This window comes from Cygnus olor, chromosome 5, assembly GCF_009769625.2.
Source record: "Cygnus olor isolate bCygOlo1 chromosome 5, bCygOlo1.pri.v2, whole genome shotgun sequence".
In the NCBI taxonomy this organism is placed as follows: domain Eukaryota; kingdom Metazoa; phylum Chordata; class Aves; order Anseriformes; family Anatidae; genus Cygnus; species Cygnus olor.
Window position 1 is genome coordinate 24,233,146 of NC_049173.1, and position 13,033 is coordinate 24,246,178.

General features: G+C 53.2%; 1 long non-coding RNA gene across 1 annotated transcript; it reads right to left on the reverse strand.

Annotated features, from left to right (window-relative positions):
* Positions 1-4,849: 4,849 nt before the first annotated feature.
* LOC121071546 lies at positions 4,850-6,062 on the reverse strand. The gene is made up of 2 exons (XR_005820686.1): positions 5,265-6,062; positions 4,850-5,138 (listed from the first exon to the last, which is right to left on the reverse strand). It is a non-coding gene; the product is annotated as an uncharacterized LOC121071546 (long non-coding RNA).
* Positions 6,063-13,033: the final 6,971 nt, after the last annotated feature.

Here is a 13,033-nt window from a genome sequence, read left to right on the forward strand (position 1 = left end):
GCACGGCGCTGACCGGTGTCCCGCCACCGGCTGCGAGGCGCCCAGACGCCCCCTGCGCCTCCCTGCGCGCCGTGGCGGGTGCGGGCAGCCCCGCCGGCACCGCCGCCACCAGCCGCCTCCTCCCTGCCTCCCGGCGCGCCGGGGTGCCCTGCCCGGCCCTGCCCGGCCCTGCCCTGCCCTCGACGGCGGCCTCCTCCCCTGCCACGCGCGGCAGCCGAAGCCCTGCAGGCGGAACGCCCGCCCGCGGACAGCCGCCCACGGGCATTCCCCCCGGCGCGGCTGGGCCAGGCGGGTGGGGGGACGCCGGGCGGCCGGGGGCCCCCCCGAAGCCGAGCGCTGCCGCGCTGGCGCCGGCGGTTGCTCAAGCACCACCGACAGACGCGGGAGGAGGCAGCCACACGGCTGTCCGAGCCCCGTCCGCGGCGTCGGGCACCCCCGGGGTGACGGCTCCCAGCGCCTGCTCCTACCCCTTATCTGCTGAGGCCGGCGAAGTGGAAGCCGGCTGCTGGCCCGGCCCTCGCCGGCAGCCAGGCTGCTGTCACCGCTGTTTGCTTTGCATCAGCGCTGTTTGATTTGGCAGGCGGAGGGCAGCGGGTTCAATCCCGGCTATTTTCCGAGGGCTGGTTCCCGTCCCACACCCCTCGTCTGCGAACACGGCGTACGTTTAGGATACCCTCGCCTCGCCGCCCGGGGCAGGAAAGGGTGGGGCTGAAATTAGTGTTTACTTCTCAGGGGCAAGCCCGTGGTGCCTGCCTTCGGGAAGGCAATCGCTGCGGATGAGAAAAGGCGCGCTGCGTGGTCACGGCACCCGTCACCGGCGCTTGGGGACAGCCGGACGCGTGGGAAAGTGAAGGAGGGGGGCAAAGGCAGGATCTGTGCCGGGGTTTGGCCAAACACAACGCAGTGTGTGTCCACGGCCACCCGCTGGGACTTCGCAGTCGCTCCTCTCCTCCTTGCTGGTTGCTTGAGGCTAATCCTGCAAGGACTGGGACCGGTGATCCCAGGCAACAGGGCTGCTGGCACGGATGCTCACCAGGGAGGTGAGGCCGGGCAGCCCAGTGTCCTCTGCTCATCGCCTCCCGCCTCATCCCCATCCAGCAGCCTGCCCTGCTCTCCGCCGTCAGCCGATGACCCCGCAGCGGCGGCTCTGTCGCACCCCGCTGACCGCAGGGCCTCAGCCGGGGAAGGAGCAGTGGGGCAAAGGACGGAGTTCACCGTGCGGCACCGCTTCAAGCCCAGCCCTGCCCCGCCGCTGGTTCCCAAACCCGCCCTGCCCCGCGGCGTGCGGGCCGGCTGAGCCGTGACGTGGGCCGGGAGGCTCGGGAGGGGCGAAGGGGCGCCCCGCAGCAGCTCAGCCGCCGCGGGCGTCTCTGATTCAGCAGCACCGGCGGCAGCGCGGCCAGGCATCACCCTGCTGCCCTCCTGCCCGAGCCGCGCGCTTCCGCTCCTTCTCATGCACTGGCCTGGGAAATCCTTTTTTTTTTGCCAGGCTGCACGCCAGCTAGGGTGGCTGCTGCTCGGTCTTGCCATGGGCTGCCAGGGCCCCCTCCCCGCCGATGAGCCCCCTGCCCTCCTTGCCATGCCCCCGCGCAGAGCTGCTCTCTCACGCTGCCTCAGCAGAAAACCCTTTGCTGCTGTCAGTCAGTGCCCTGCCAGTTTAGCAAGGTGAGACAGCTGAGAGCAAAGTCAAGAAGCAGGCCGGGTGCCGTGCCAAGAGGGCCGGGAAGAGCGAGCCTGCAGCGGCCGGGCTCGGGCCGCCGTGGAGCTGCAGGCTGGGAGGGCCGGTACGCGGCGGTGGTCAGTGGCTCTGGCAGGAGGGCGGCCCTGCACGAGCAGAAAGTGATTATTTTTCTGCCAGATCAGCTCCCAGATCCGGTTCGCCGAGCGGCTACGTTGTGCCGGCACAATGGGGAGGATGTGGGTGAGCGCTGAGGAGCTGGGACCGCTCGGACCGCTTCAAACAGCCCTGGCACCGAAAAAATGTAACCATGGCCACAGAGGGACCCCACGTTAATAGGACTGCAGTTATCTGCAGAGCCTTTGTGAGGCCGAGCCTGATTCAGTCCCTTACTGAACTGCCTCGCTATGGCCGATTTAATGAGTGCTGGATGTGAGCTAGCAGGAGGCATGGCGGTGCTTTCACCTGCCCTTCCGCGTAATACCTGCGCTCATTTGCACTTTCAGGCAGAGCTGAGAGGGAGGATGACTGGCTGCTTTCCCATCACAATTTTTCCCAAACGTGTCATGTTTTCACTCCCAGAAGCATTTTAGTTTCTTCTTAGTGCCTCTCTTGGCTGCTCACTGTGGGTCCTGGCAGTTTGGTGGCCTCTGCCGCCCTGCCCGGCGTGCCCGGTGTGCCCGGTGAGCTGTACCCACAGCAGCTTCACCCGCGGCACGCGCTGCCCGGCCAGCACTGCGGGCGTTACGGAGCCACCAAGCCCTCTGCCTGCTGCTCTCAGACTGAATCCATCCGCATCATCTTCCAGCCCCATCCCCGTCCCGCGGGCTGGGGAACACTCATTCTCCCTGCACTGCTTTTTCTCTCCCTCCCCGGCAAGCAGGATCCCTCCGGAGTGAGCCACCCGCTGCTATCGTGACTGTTGCGAAACAGTTCAACTTCCTACCGGCGCGGCAGTCCCTGCCTGCCAGCCTGCGCCGGGTGCTCACGCCTCCAGCGCTCACATCCCTTCTTCCTCCTCACTGACGTGCGCACATGCACGCTCCTGCACGCACGCCCCTGCCCTCCCCTGTTGTGCCTGGTGGTTTCCCAGGGGCGAGACCCTGCCCCGGGGAGCGCGTGGCCCGGGGGAGGTGACGGCGAGGCTGTCAGCACGGACAGGGGATGCACGGGGTGGACACGGGTCCCGCTGCCGTGGAGGCGGCTCTGCCACCGGCGCCTCCACGTGCAGGCGGTGGCGATAAGGGCGCGACAGGCCCCTCGTCCTGTGGTCGACCTGCCCCGGCGTGGCAGGCACTGTGCCGAATGCAGGGCAGTGACCTCCAGCCAGGAGGCCGTGGAGAGGCTGGCGGCAGGGGCACAGAGGCTGAGCCAGGGCAGGAGGAGGGTGCAGGTGACCCGGCAGGTGCTGTGCCAGCCGCGGAGGCTCAGCCGCCTTCCCGGGAGGTGACTCTTTAGGAAGTGGGTGCGTCCCGTGGCGTGGGAGCTGCAGGGGAGCGAGGAGAGCCGCGGGACGGGCTGGGCCACGCTGTGACCCCCCCCCCAGGTCACTGGGGAGGAGTGAAGTGGCAGCAGAGCCGGGCTCAGAGGAGCACAGGAGCTTGGCCGGGAGGAGCGGGGCTCCGCTGTTTTCAGGGGGGAATAGGATCGGGGTGGGGGGGCAGAGCTGGAGCTGGGGGAGGGCAGGAATCGCTGCTGATGGGCTGTGTGCAGTTGCATCATGACACGTCGGAATTACTTTAGCTTCCAAATCCACATTGTGCTGTTAAATTCGCTGATTGCACAAGAAACAAAAGCAAGAGGCATTCCCTAAAACTCCCTCCAGCGTGTAACCCAGATGTTGGCAGACCTGCCTGTGCCAGAGAGAGGAGGAGGAGGGAGTCCCAGTCACGCCGCCTCCTTCCAAAAATTCCACGACCGGCGAGCCTATGGCCCCCTGCCCTGCCTCCCAGCCGCAGACCAGGCACCGGCGCGTTGCTCACAGAGCCGCAGGAGGAGCCAGGCTGAGCTCCCTGCCGATGGGACGCAGCCTTTTGTGTGGGGCCAGGCATGCGGTCAGGGCCGGGATCACCCCACGGCGTGCGTGACGTGCAGGAGCTGGGCAGCGGGAGAAGCCCTTGGGGCCGCACGCCGGAGGTGCCGCTGCTGCTGCCACCTAACGGAGCCGCTCCCACGCCGGGTGACGGTGTGGGTGCCCCACGGGGCGGGCTGCTGCGTGGGGAGCGCCCGTACCGTGGGCACCGGCACGAGTGAAACCCCAAGCGCACGTCACGCGTGTAAAAGCAGCCAGAACAGAGCACCCCGTCCCCCCCCCGTAGCTGTCCACCCGTGGGTCTCGCTGCCACGCGGGTGCCGCACGCGTGGGTGCCACGGGAGCCCGAGCCGGCGTTCAGCGGCGGCGGCTGCGACGGGGAGAGCGAAGCGGCTCCCGAGCAATGCAGGTCATGGCAGGATGCTTTATATAACCCAGAGCCACAGAGAAAACCAAAATAGCTGCCTCCCCGCTGCTCAGTTAGTCTCTTCCATCAAATGCGGATAAAATTAGAGCAGGCGGTGACGCGCGCCTACGTCTGCACAGGGACTCCAGGGAGACGCAGGGAGACGGCTCGGGGCTCTGCCATCAGCGGCACGGGCTGCCGGAGCTTTCAAGTAACGTCCGTGGGCCAGGCCGGCGTGTGGCCGCAGGGGACAGACGTGTGGACGAGGGGGCGGTGGCGGGGGCCTGGCTACCGCAGGCTCCCCAGGGACTGCTCCACGCCTCGCCTCGGCCTTTTGGGGAGGCAGCGCGAGCGCTCGGATGCGGGCCGACCCCGAGCAGGGGGTGCCGGAGCTGGGGTGTTGCTCCGAGGGCTTTCCGTGCTCCGCCATGGGCTGGCAGCCAGAGCTGCTGGCTGTCCCCTGGAGGTGACCCGCGCTGGCCAGCCCCGTGCTGCCTCTGCTGGCTTTGCGGCTCGGAGGAGCCCCAGGCTCTGTAGTACCGGCGGGCGGTGAAAAGCTGACTCAGAAAGCGCTGCCTGGAGGCTCAGACCCCTTGGAGGAAAAAAAAAAATGAACAGAAAAAAAGAGCCAGGACAAAAGCCTAGGCGAGGAGCTGGAAAAGGGTTGCCTACATCTGTGTTTAGACTCCCAGATAAGGTCTGAGTCCGCCACTGATAACACAAGAAACTGCAGTTGCTAAAAGCCTCTGCATACCAGAGACTTTTATTGTTTGGTTTACTGGTCTGGACACAGGGGAGGGAGCCAGGAACCCCGTTGTCTACTCCATGGAGACACTGCCCTGGTCTGTGACCTTGGGCGCATCTTCTCCTGACGTTTGTACGAAGATGCGGCGGCTTCAGAGTCCCACCCTCTTCTCTGGAGCTAATGCTCTCCGTCCTCATTCCACTGACGAGGTAAGGACCGGGGAAGGTGAGTGAGTGAGTAACATTTGTTGAACACTCTGAAGGTGATGGAAACAGCCCTGGAGAAAACCTTCATGTTAATTATTATTTATAGAAAAGCGACCTAAAAATAATTAATTAAATGAATAAAAAAAAGTCAAAAGGATTAAAATTGCTTTCCTGGTCTGAGAGACGTGCCCACTCACCAAGGTAATTTATGCCCCGTCCCCTGGAGCTCAGCCGTCTTCCCCCTCCGCCTCCACCACACGACTCTGCTGGGTACCTCTGCTCTTGGAGGGGCGGCTCAGATCCCGGCCAGCTCCTCGAGGCGGGAATCACATATATATATAAATACATATATATATATATATATAGCAGCACAGCACGGAGCAAGCCAGGCAGCCACAGCAGCGGCTCCTCACTCTCTCCTCACCAAAAAATACCCCAACGCGCACACAGAGCAATGAAAGCTGTTCATCCCTCCTGTGAGCTCCTGAATATCTCAACGGGGACGAGGGGAGGAAGAGCCGGGTGAGAGGAAGGTACCTGCTGCATGCTGCGGGGTCCCTCCTCTCATGGTCCTGCCCTGTCCTCAGACTGCTGAGGCCTCCCGGAAGTCATTGCCTTTTCTTGGGGACATTCTTTGCTAAGCCGCCATCTGTGCCCGTTATCTTATCTCGCTGATAGCTGGGCTTTCTGAGGAATTACCCTGGAACCCAGAGGTCAAACAAGGCGCTGCACAGCACTCGGCACGTTGCTGTGCTCTCTTATCTTTTCCTCCTTTGGCCGGTGTAAGACCGAGGGTGTGCTCGTGTGTGGGGGCACACAGGGGTGCGGGAATTGGCGTGTGCTGGTTTGGTGTGCTGTGAAGCAGTTCAAAAGGGGTGTGTGGGAATGAAGGGACTTCATGTGACCGTGTACCGAAGCCCACCTTCTGGGGGTCGGTGCTGAAGTCTGTGTGTCATCCACAGCCCCTTGAGCTGGAGCCATCTCTCGCCCTTGCGAGGCTGAGGCCTCGCACCCCTCCTCAGCCCCTCCTCAAACCACCCCTCCTCTGCCCCTCCATCCCTGCTGAGTGTTGCTGAAGGGTTAAGAGGCACCAAAGGCAGGCGAGGCAGCCTTGAAACAGCAGCGGGGAAGGTGAAGAGAGGGTCCCACAGCTCAACAGACCGGACATGGTAAGTATTTGGTGTTTCCAGCAGCACTCCCGCTGCACTCACACCTCGACCACGCCTCGTCCTGCACACCAGCTCTTCAGGGATGGAAGAAGTGGCACGACTATTGAATATCAGGGGTATTTGTTACAGACGAGCAGGGGAGCACGATGATACACGCTGGGATTCCCCTGGGGTTGCTCAGGAGACTGGTATTTACTGGTGGGCTCTCCGCTGGGATCAGCTGAATGGGGAGCAGGATTAATTTGCAATCCCTCTTACGTCACTTGACGGAAGACTTAATGACTGGGATTTCCCTCCAGTTATCCTGGGGGGATTGGAGTTTATTTTACGAGCTCTCGCCCAGCGTCAGGCAAGGAGCCTTTCTCAGGCTGTTTGAGTCTCCTTAGAAGGTTTTAGGAATAAGAATTCTTTCTCGTGAGCAGTGGCAAGGAGTAGCCTAGTACAAAAGTGGTCTGAAAAGGATACTTACAACAAGAGCATCGTTTTCCTCAAACCCTGAGCACATTGCTCTTTCATAACTGTTCTGTAGCCCAAAATAACCTGTCCTGGCAGCTGATGTTACTTGCACAAAGAGGAAGCTGAGGCCCCCAATGAGGTCAAAGGGAAGAGCACCCTGTCTAGACTGACATCCCTGGGGATTTCAGCCTCGGGCTCCTGGAAACCCCCCTGGTCCAGAATTGCTCCGGTGACTCACAGACACTTGCACAAAGCCGGCACCAAGACAAACTGCAGAGCTGTCCCACCACCTGACACCTCTCCCGTGCCCTGCCCTCGTGAGAAGGCTTCTGGGGGTCTTCTCACTTACACTGCGGGGCAAAGGAAGTTTCCGCTGCTCCTTCCACTTTATGCTGACCAGCTCTTCCTGGACGTGCTGCAGGATGGGTGAGACCCACCCTGCACATCCTATCCATCTCCACCACGTATGTTCCCCTCCCTCCAGCTGGAAGGCCTTTCTAGTGCTGCTCACCACAAGGCCTGGCTGCTAGCACTCTTTCTTCCCCATCAGGTGTTGCGTGCAACCATCAGCCGTGCCTTTGACGCTCACCAAGCCTGGGGCACCAGCAGGGCTGGCAGGGCCCACCTGTCTGTGGCGTGATGCTCAGGAGGGACCTTTTGCCTGTGGCCAGCAGTGAAAAAAAAAAAAAAAAAAAAAGGCAGTATCCCTGAGGTACCTCTTCCTTGGTTTTGGGGTGCCTCCTGCACCCACATCCAGCCCGGTGGCCCAGCTCGGCCTTGCAGAAGGAACCCTGCAATGCAGAAGTTGCCCATCTGCACCCGGTGGCTACGGAGGCTGTGGTTTCGGTGAGCCATCCTGCCGCACAGAAGTGTTGCCTTAGAGGAGTTATTAATATTGCTGTTGCCCACGTGCCATGCTGACTAGCTTCCAAGGATAAGTGCTGTTCTCATGTGCCTGTGGAGAGAGGGGACTTCCCGGGCCTAATTCAACGCTTCCCATCCCTTCTTTCTGACACACCAATCTCTGCCGAGGCTATGAATATGTCCTGCTGATTCAGTGCTCATCCAGCCAACTTCCCCTTTTCACAAGGGGAATTATTTATAATCTAGCACTCAAGCCACCACACAGTGCAGCTGGTGGAAGACATCCAATAAACATCCCATCTAACTGCCTTCTCCGCTGCCAAACCTCCCTCCCGAGTCCTGGCGACTTGAGTAACGTTCAACCTCTCTGTTGTTGATATACACAAGTCTGTGTTTTTTTTTTTTTAACCCCCTTTTTTTTTTAAACCTTCAAATAACCAATAAGGCTGTTCCGAGAAAATAAAATAAAATAAAATAAAAAATTGGCAATCTGTAAGAATTCATTAAGGGTTGTCTTCGGTGGAGAACTGGAATTGGCACTGTCCATTGCAAGTTGTTTGTCCCTAGCATGAAGATATCTTTGAAATATGTAGTGTCCCCGTGCACAAATCTTCTCTGTTTATCATTACCAGGTAATATGAGGATAATATCATTCAGAAATAGTGGCTCCATAGCTACAGCTGAGGTTAATTTTGTGTTTAAAATAGGGATTCACGTTCTCTCCTATCTTGGTGTTTCCTCCCCAGCGTTCTTCCACTCACTTGCTGTGTTTAAGGAGGAAATTTCTGAGAACAGACAGATACAAACGTTACGTAGCTGAGAAGAGTCATTAAAATCAGCACTTGAAGAACTACAGCTTCTAGTAACAAACCTTTTTGACATTTAATCATCACCATAGTAGAATAATATAAAGACTTCAAGCTTCCTACGCTCCTACACAGTAAAGACTTACTGCCATCGCGTGCAAAACCTACACAAGATTTTTTTTTTAATTCCTAGCTATTTTCACATTACTTCAGAACTGTTCTTTTAAAAACGCTACTCAAGTCACAACTGGTCTTAATTGGGGATCATTTGGGAAGAGCTACTTTTAAACACACTCCTACGTGAGCCCTTCCTCATACCTGCTCAGGAATTTCTCTCGGTTGCTGTCTCCCCACACCTTGGGCAGACGTCTTCCTTGAGAGCAGTTTTGGCTACATTCCCTTCAGGAACAAATTCAGGGGTAAGTTTTGTGACAGATAAGTGTTCAGGTATGAAAAGCTCAAACTGATTTAAGGAAATACCTTCACAGACTTTGGAGAACTAGGCCATAAGGCATTTAACTCAAGAATTCAACGATATTAAAAAACCTAGCATGGCCAACCACCTCTTATTTAAGGTGCTATTCATTATATGCTTGCTTTATCTCTTTATTTCCCTCATTTGTTTCATGGGTGAAGAGACTGTTAAGACTTGCGCAGAGCAGCAGCATGCAATACAACTGCTGATTAAACCCCGTTTTCAGCATAAATTCGGTTTCAAGAAAGCTGGGTGGGATTTACCCCACAAGTTTTAGAAGCCCAGTACAGGGTGAGACAACCTCTCTAGACCAACCTCTTTCTTTCCATCTCTTGGAAAGGGGCTGCAGCCCCAGGCCCCGTCAGATGCAGAGGTGTGCATTTGATCAGATGAATCTCAGCTCTAGACTTTTCTGAAAAAGCAACTGTAAAGTCATTCCCCAAACCTTTAAATGTTTTCTTTTATCTTGCCCTGAGACTGCACTGAGTTTCATAACTGGAATAAAAATAAGGGCATGACATAACGTTGGAGAGTTTGCCTGTTAAAACATGACGGTACCCCAAGCCTCTGTTTTTTTCGGAGTTGTGGCTTAGGTAACAAACTTGCATGCAATGTTTTGTGGAGATTCTTGAAACTTCAAACCCTCCCCGAGCAGTAGCATGTTCGTTGCAGAGGTTAGAGGAGGGCAGTGCCAGGCTGGGAGAGAGTGGAAGTTTCCAGGTGGATTTTCCATCGGAGTTCGCAGGACAAATTAATCCCGGCGCAGCCGCCAGCCAGCAGAAATGGCCACCAGGCTCCGCCGGCTGGCAAGCTCCCGTGTTACACGCCGCTGAGGTAATTGGAGAAACTGGGCTCTGGAAATGGAAAGAGGAACAGGCTCGCCTTGAACTTCGGAAGGGCAGTAGGTGAAAGTTCCCAGGAAGTGAAGGGGAAGGTTTCCTCAAAAAGCTGGGAAGGAGCCTCGCAGGCCACGCTGCGGCTGTTGCTGAGGCCTGGGACCAGATGGGAGAAGTGTTCTGAGTCCTCACTTCCTCAAAGCGGTTCGTGTGTGATTGAATCTGTGCTATCTTTGATGAAGGATGTTTCATTTCCCTAAATGAACTCGTGTTTTAGATTAAGTCCCAAATATTTGATTTCAGGCAAAACTCGGTCAAATGGAAACAGATGCGTGTAAATATATTGTAACAACAGCTCGTCTCCTCAAACAAAATACGGTCAGAATTACCATATATGCTGCCTCTCTTGATGTCTAAAGGTTATTTTGTCCCATGCCTCTTATCAAAATGTGATTTATTTAGCTTTATGACCAGGACACCATATCTGGGGTCTCTAGGACAGATTACACGGGAGGCAGAACAGAGCAATGCTAATTTACGGCTGTTCAGCTACTGCTTTATTTTTAGTTGATTGAATTATGTCCCACTCTGGCTTGTGACCGTGATGGTAACTGTGATGGCTATATCTTGGCAATGAGGTCAAATACGGACCCTTAAAATAAGAGGCCTTGTGCTTTCCAGAAGTGGCTGAATAATTCTGCATGCTTAGTAAAACTAGAAAATTGGATCGTAAAACTTATACAGTTTTTACAGAAGTTTCTCAGTAGCTTGCAGTAGGTTGCCAGGTGCAAGGCAGAATGCAAACGGATTAGAGCATAAAAGTAATTCTGGAATAGTTTTTAAGAACGACAAATTGTTTTAACTTTTTATTGTTAAAAACAAGAAAAAGCTGAAATGCCAACGCAGCTGACGCAGAAAGAGGGAAAAAAAAGTCTAATTACCACATTCTCACACATTCATATACATTGTTTCACGGAGACAGAGAATTAGTGTTGTTTTCTGTGATTCACCGTGGATAAAAGAAATATTTTGTTACAGCAAAAATTGATTATTGCCAACAGTCTGTGAACTTCTTCTTCAGTTGAGAAAACAATAATGAAATTTGTGGGAAATGGCTTTTTTTTTTTTTCAGACTCAAACTACAGAAATACCAAAAGTTTTCCAAAGCTTCTTTGTGACTAAAGGGTTGAAAGCTAAACAATTCGTTGCTTTCTTCATTATTTTCCAGACAGCAATGAAACTGTATTAGGGATATTTGAAAATACAAAAAGCATATGGGAACAAAGTGGTTTAAATTTTGACAATGTATAGGCAGATGAAAAGGCAATATTTACTTTGGGGACACACCCATTTGTCTACAGATTAATGGTAGGGAGAAAGGATACCTGCTTTTACCTAATTGCCAAGCTCACACGATGTGTAAGACAGCAAATTACACTAAAATAGGTCATCGTTTCATCTTGAAAGTTGTGTAACAAGTTATCAATCTCTTCTTCTCATCTGTTAAGTGTTTCAGAATTGCAGGAAGTATTTCATTTTGCCAGCCTTGAATATGTGGAAATGTAAAGGCATGTCCCTGCAAGACTGTTATTTCTAAACCTGCAGCTGAAAGGATCTCAAACTGCTTTCCATCTGCTATAAGTTACTTTGCACATGAAATGAAGATTGCCCCATTGCATTTTAAGCACTTTAAAGAGTGAAGAGGTGGGGATTGTAAAGAGACTTTCAGCGGTTCAGTGCTACTTTCTTTCACAACACGCTAAAGTACTAAAGCATGTATGATAATATTTTATAATTAGAACTGAGTGTGTGTGCTGTGGTTTAAAGCATAATGCATTCATTACATGAGAAATTTAAACAGAAACTCAATGACCAATTTGTTGGTCATAAATGCAACTCTTATCTAAAAATGTACCATGACAAAATGGACACAATAGGAAGGGATCGTATTTAGTTATATATTTGCTCGTCAACAGTTGACCTCACGCTTTGATTTTAGAAAATGAGGTTGCCTTTGCATGAATAAGCCATTTACTCCAATATTTGCCCCAGAAAATAAGGCATTATTGAATGTTTTAAACTTGCTGGAAGACCGGGCACAGATCATTGGTACGAGGAATGTTCTGCATGGAGGAATTTGTTGTGTTGTGCATGTTGCATCAGGAATTTTGTGGCAGAACATTACAACATTTCATATCTTCAGATTCTAGTAATCTATGTTTCTTAAAGCTTGTGAAATAGTATCTATTTCTGCTTTAAGTGCTGCAACGGAAAGAATGTTTTCATTGTGCAAATATACTTTGACATACTGCAGAAACAGCTAAGCATTTATTTTATTAAGGTTGAGCTTCAAATTAATTTGATTGTCCAAGCAGGGAAAAGTTTGTGAACTCATTAGAATAAATAAATAAATAAATATGTATTGAAATGTGCAGCAAGTAACCAGAAATCCCATTTCAAACAATAAACTGGAGTTAAAAATAAAGCAATTGACTGAATATTTGAACACAGTTGACTTTCATTTAAAAGATATGCATTATGATAAGAAAAATTGTGTTTCCCTAAAATAGCGTTTTAATGAAGGACAAGGATCTGGTGGTGGGAGGCTTTTATTCCTGAGGGTTCTGTTTGTTTCCCTCAAAGAAGAGGTTGCTCTATCACTGTACAGCTGGGCTTAGTTTCCATTCCTTCATATGGAGGGCTTCATCATATTGCCTCAGTAAATATGAGCATACGGACGTAAAAGAGCAGAGGTATTCTTTAAAATACTGTGGTAAAGGCTTGGCCTATCTCGATCTGCGTATGAACATTGAGGCGTGAAGTCTGCTGGTTTTCAGGCTCTTAAGATTGAGGTTTGTCGTGATTCCTGATTACTGCTTGTCGCTAAATACATGGTTTGCCTAGAGAGAGGAACAATGACGTTTAGGAAATAGAAGCAAAACAATGGTTTATTTTTATTTTTTAAACTCTAGTTAATAGAAATAAAAGAGCTTTTTATTATTATGATTTTCTAGCAACGTTACTATTCATTTCTTTCTTCCCACATTTCCTTATGTCTCAACACACCCAAACATTTGCAGACAATCCCAGGAGCTGTGTTAATCACAACCACGCGTTTGGGAAATTTTCCTCCCGCCTTTCCCCCTGCGTCAAGCCAGCTAATACTGGAGAGCACAGCGGAGGCCAAAGGAATACAGAGAGGACGTGACTAAAGGATCGCAGCCAAAAACCCGCCGTTCTTCCAGCGTGCCCTTAGCCGCCTGTTTCTGCCACAACTTGCACGTTTTCCCCCAGGCACTGCCCTGTGGGAGGCGAGGTGCCAGCGGCCAAGGGGCAGGCAGGGAACGGGGGAAGCCGGGG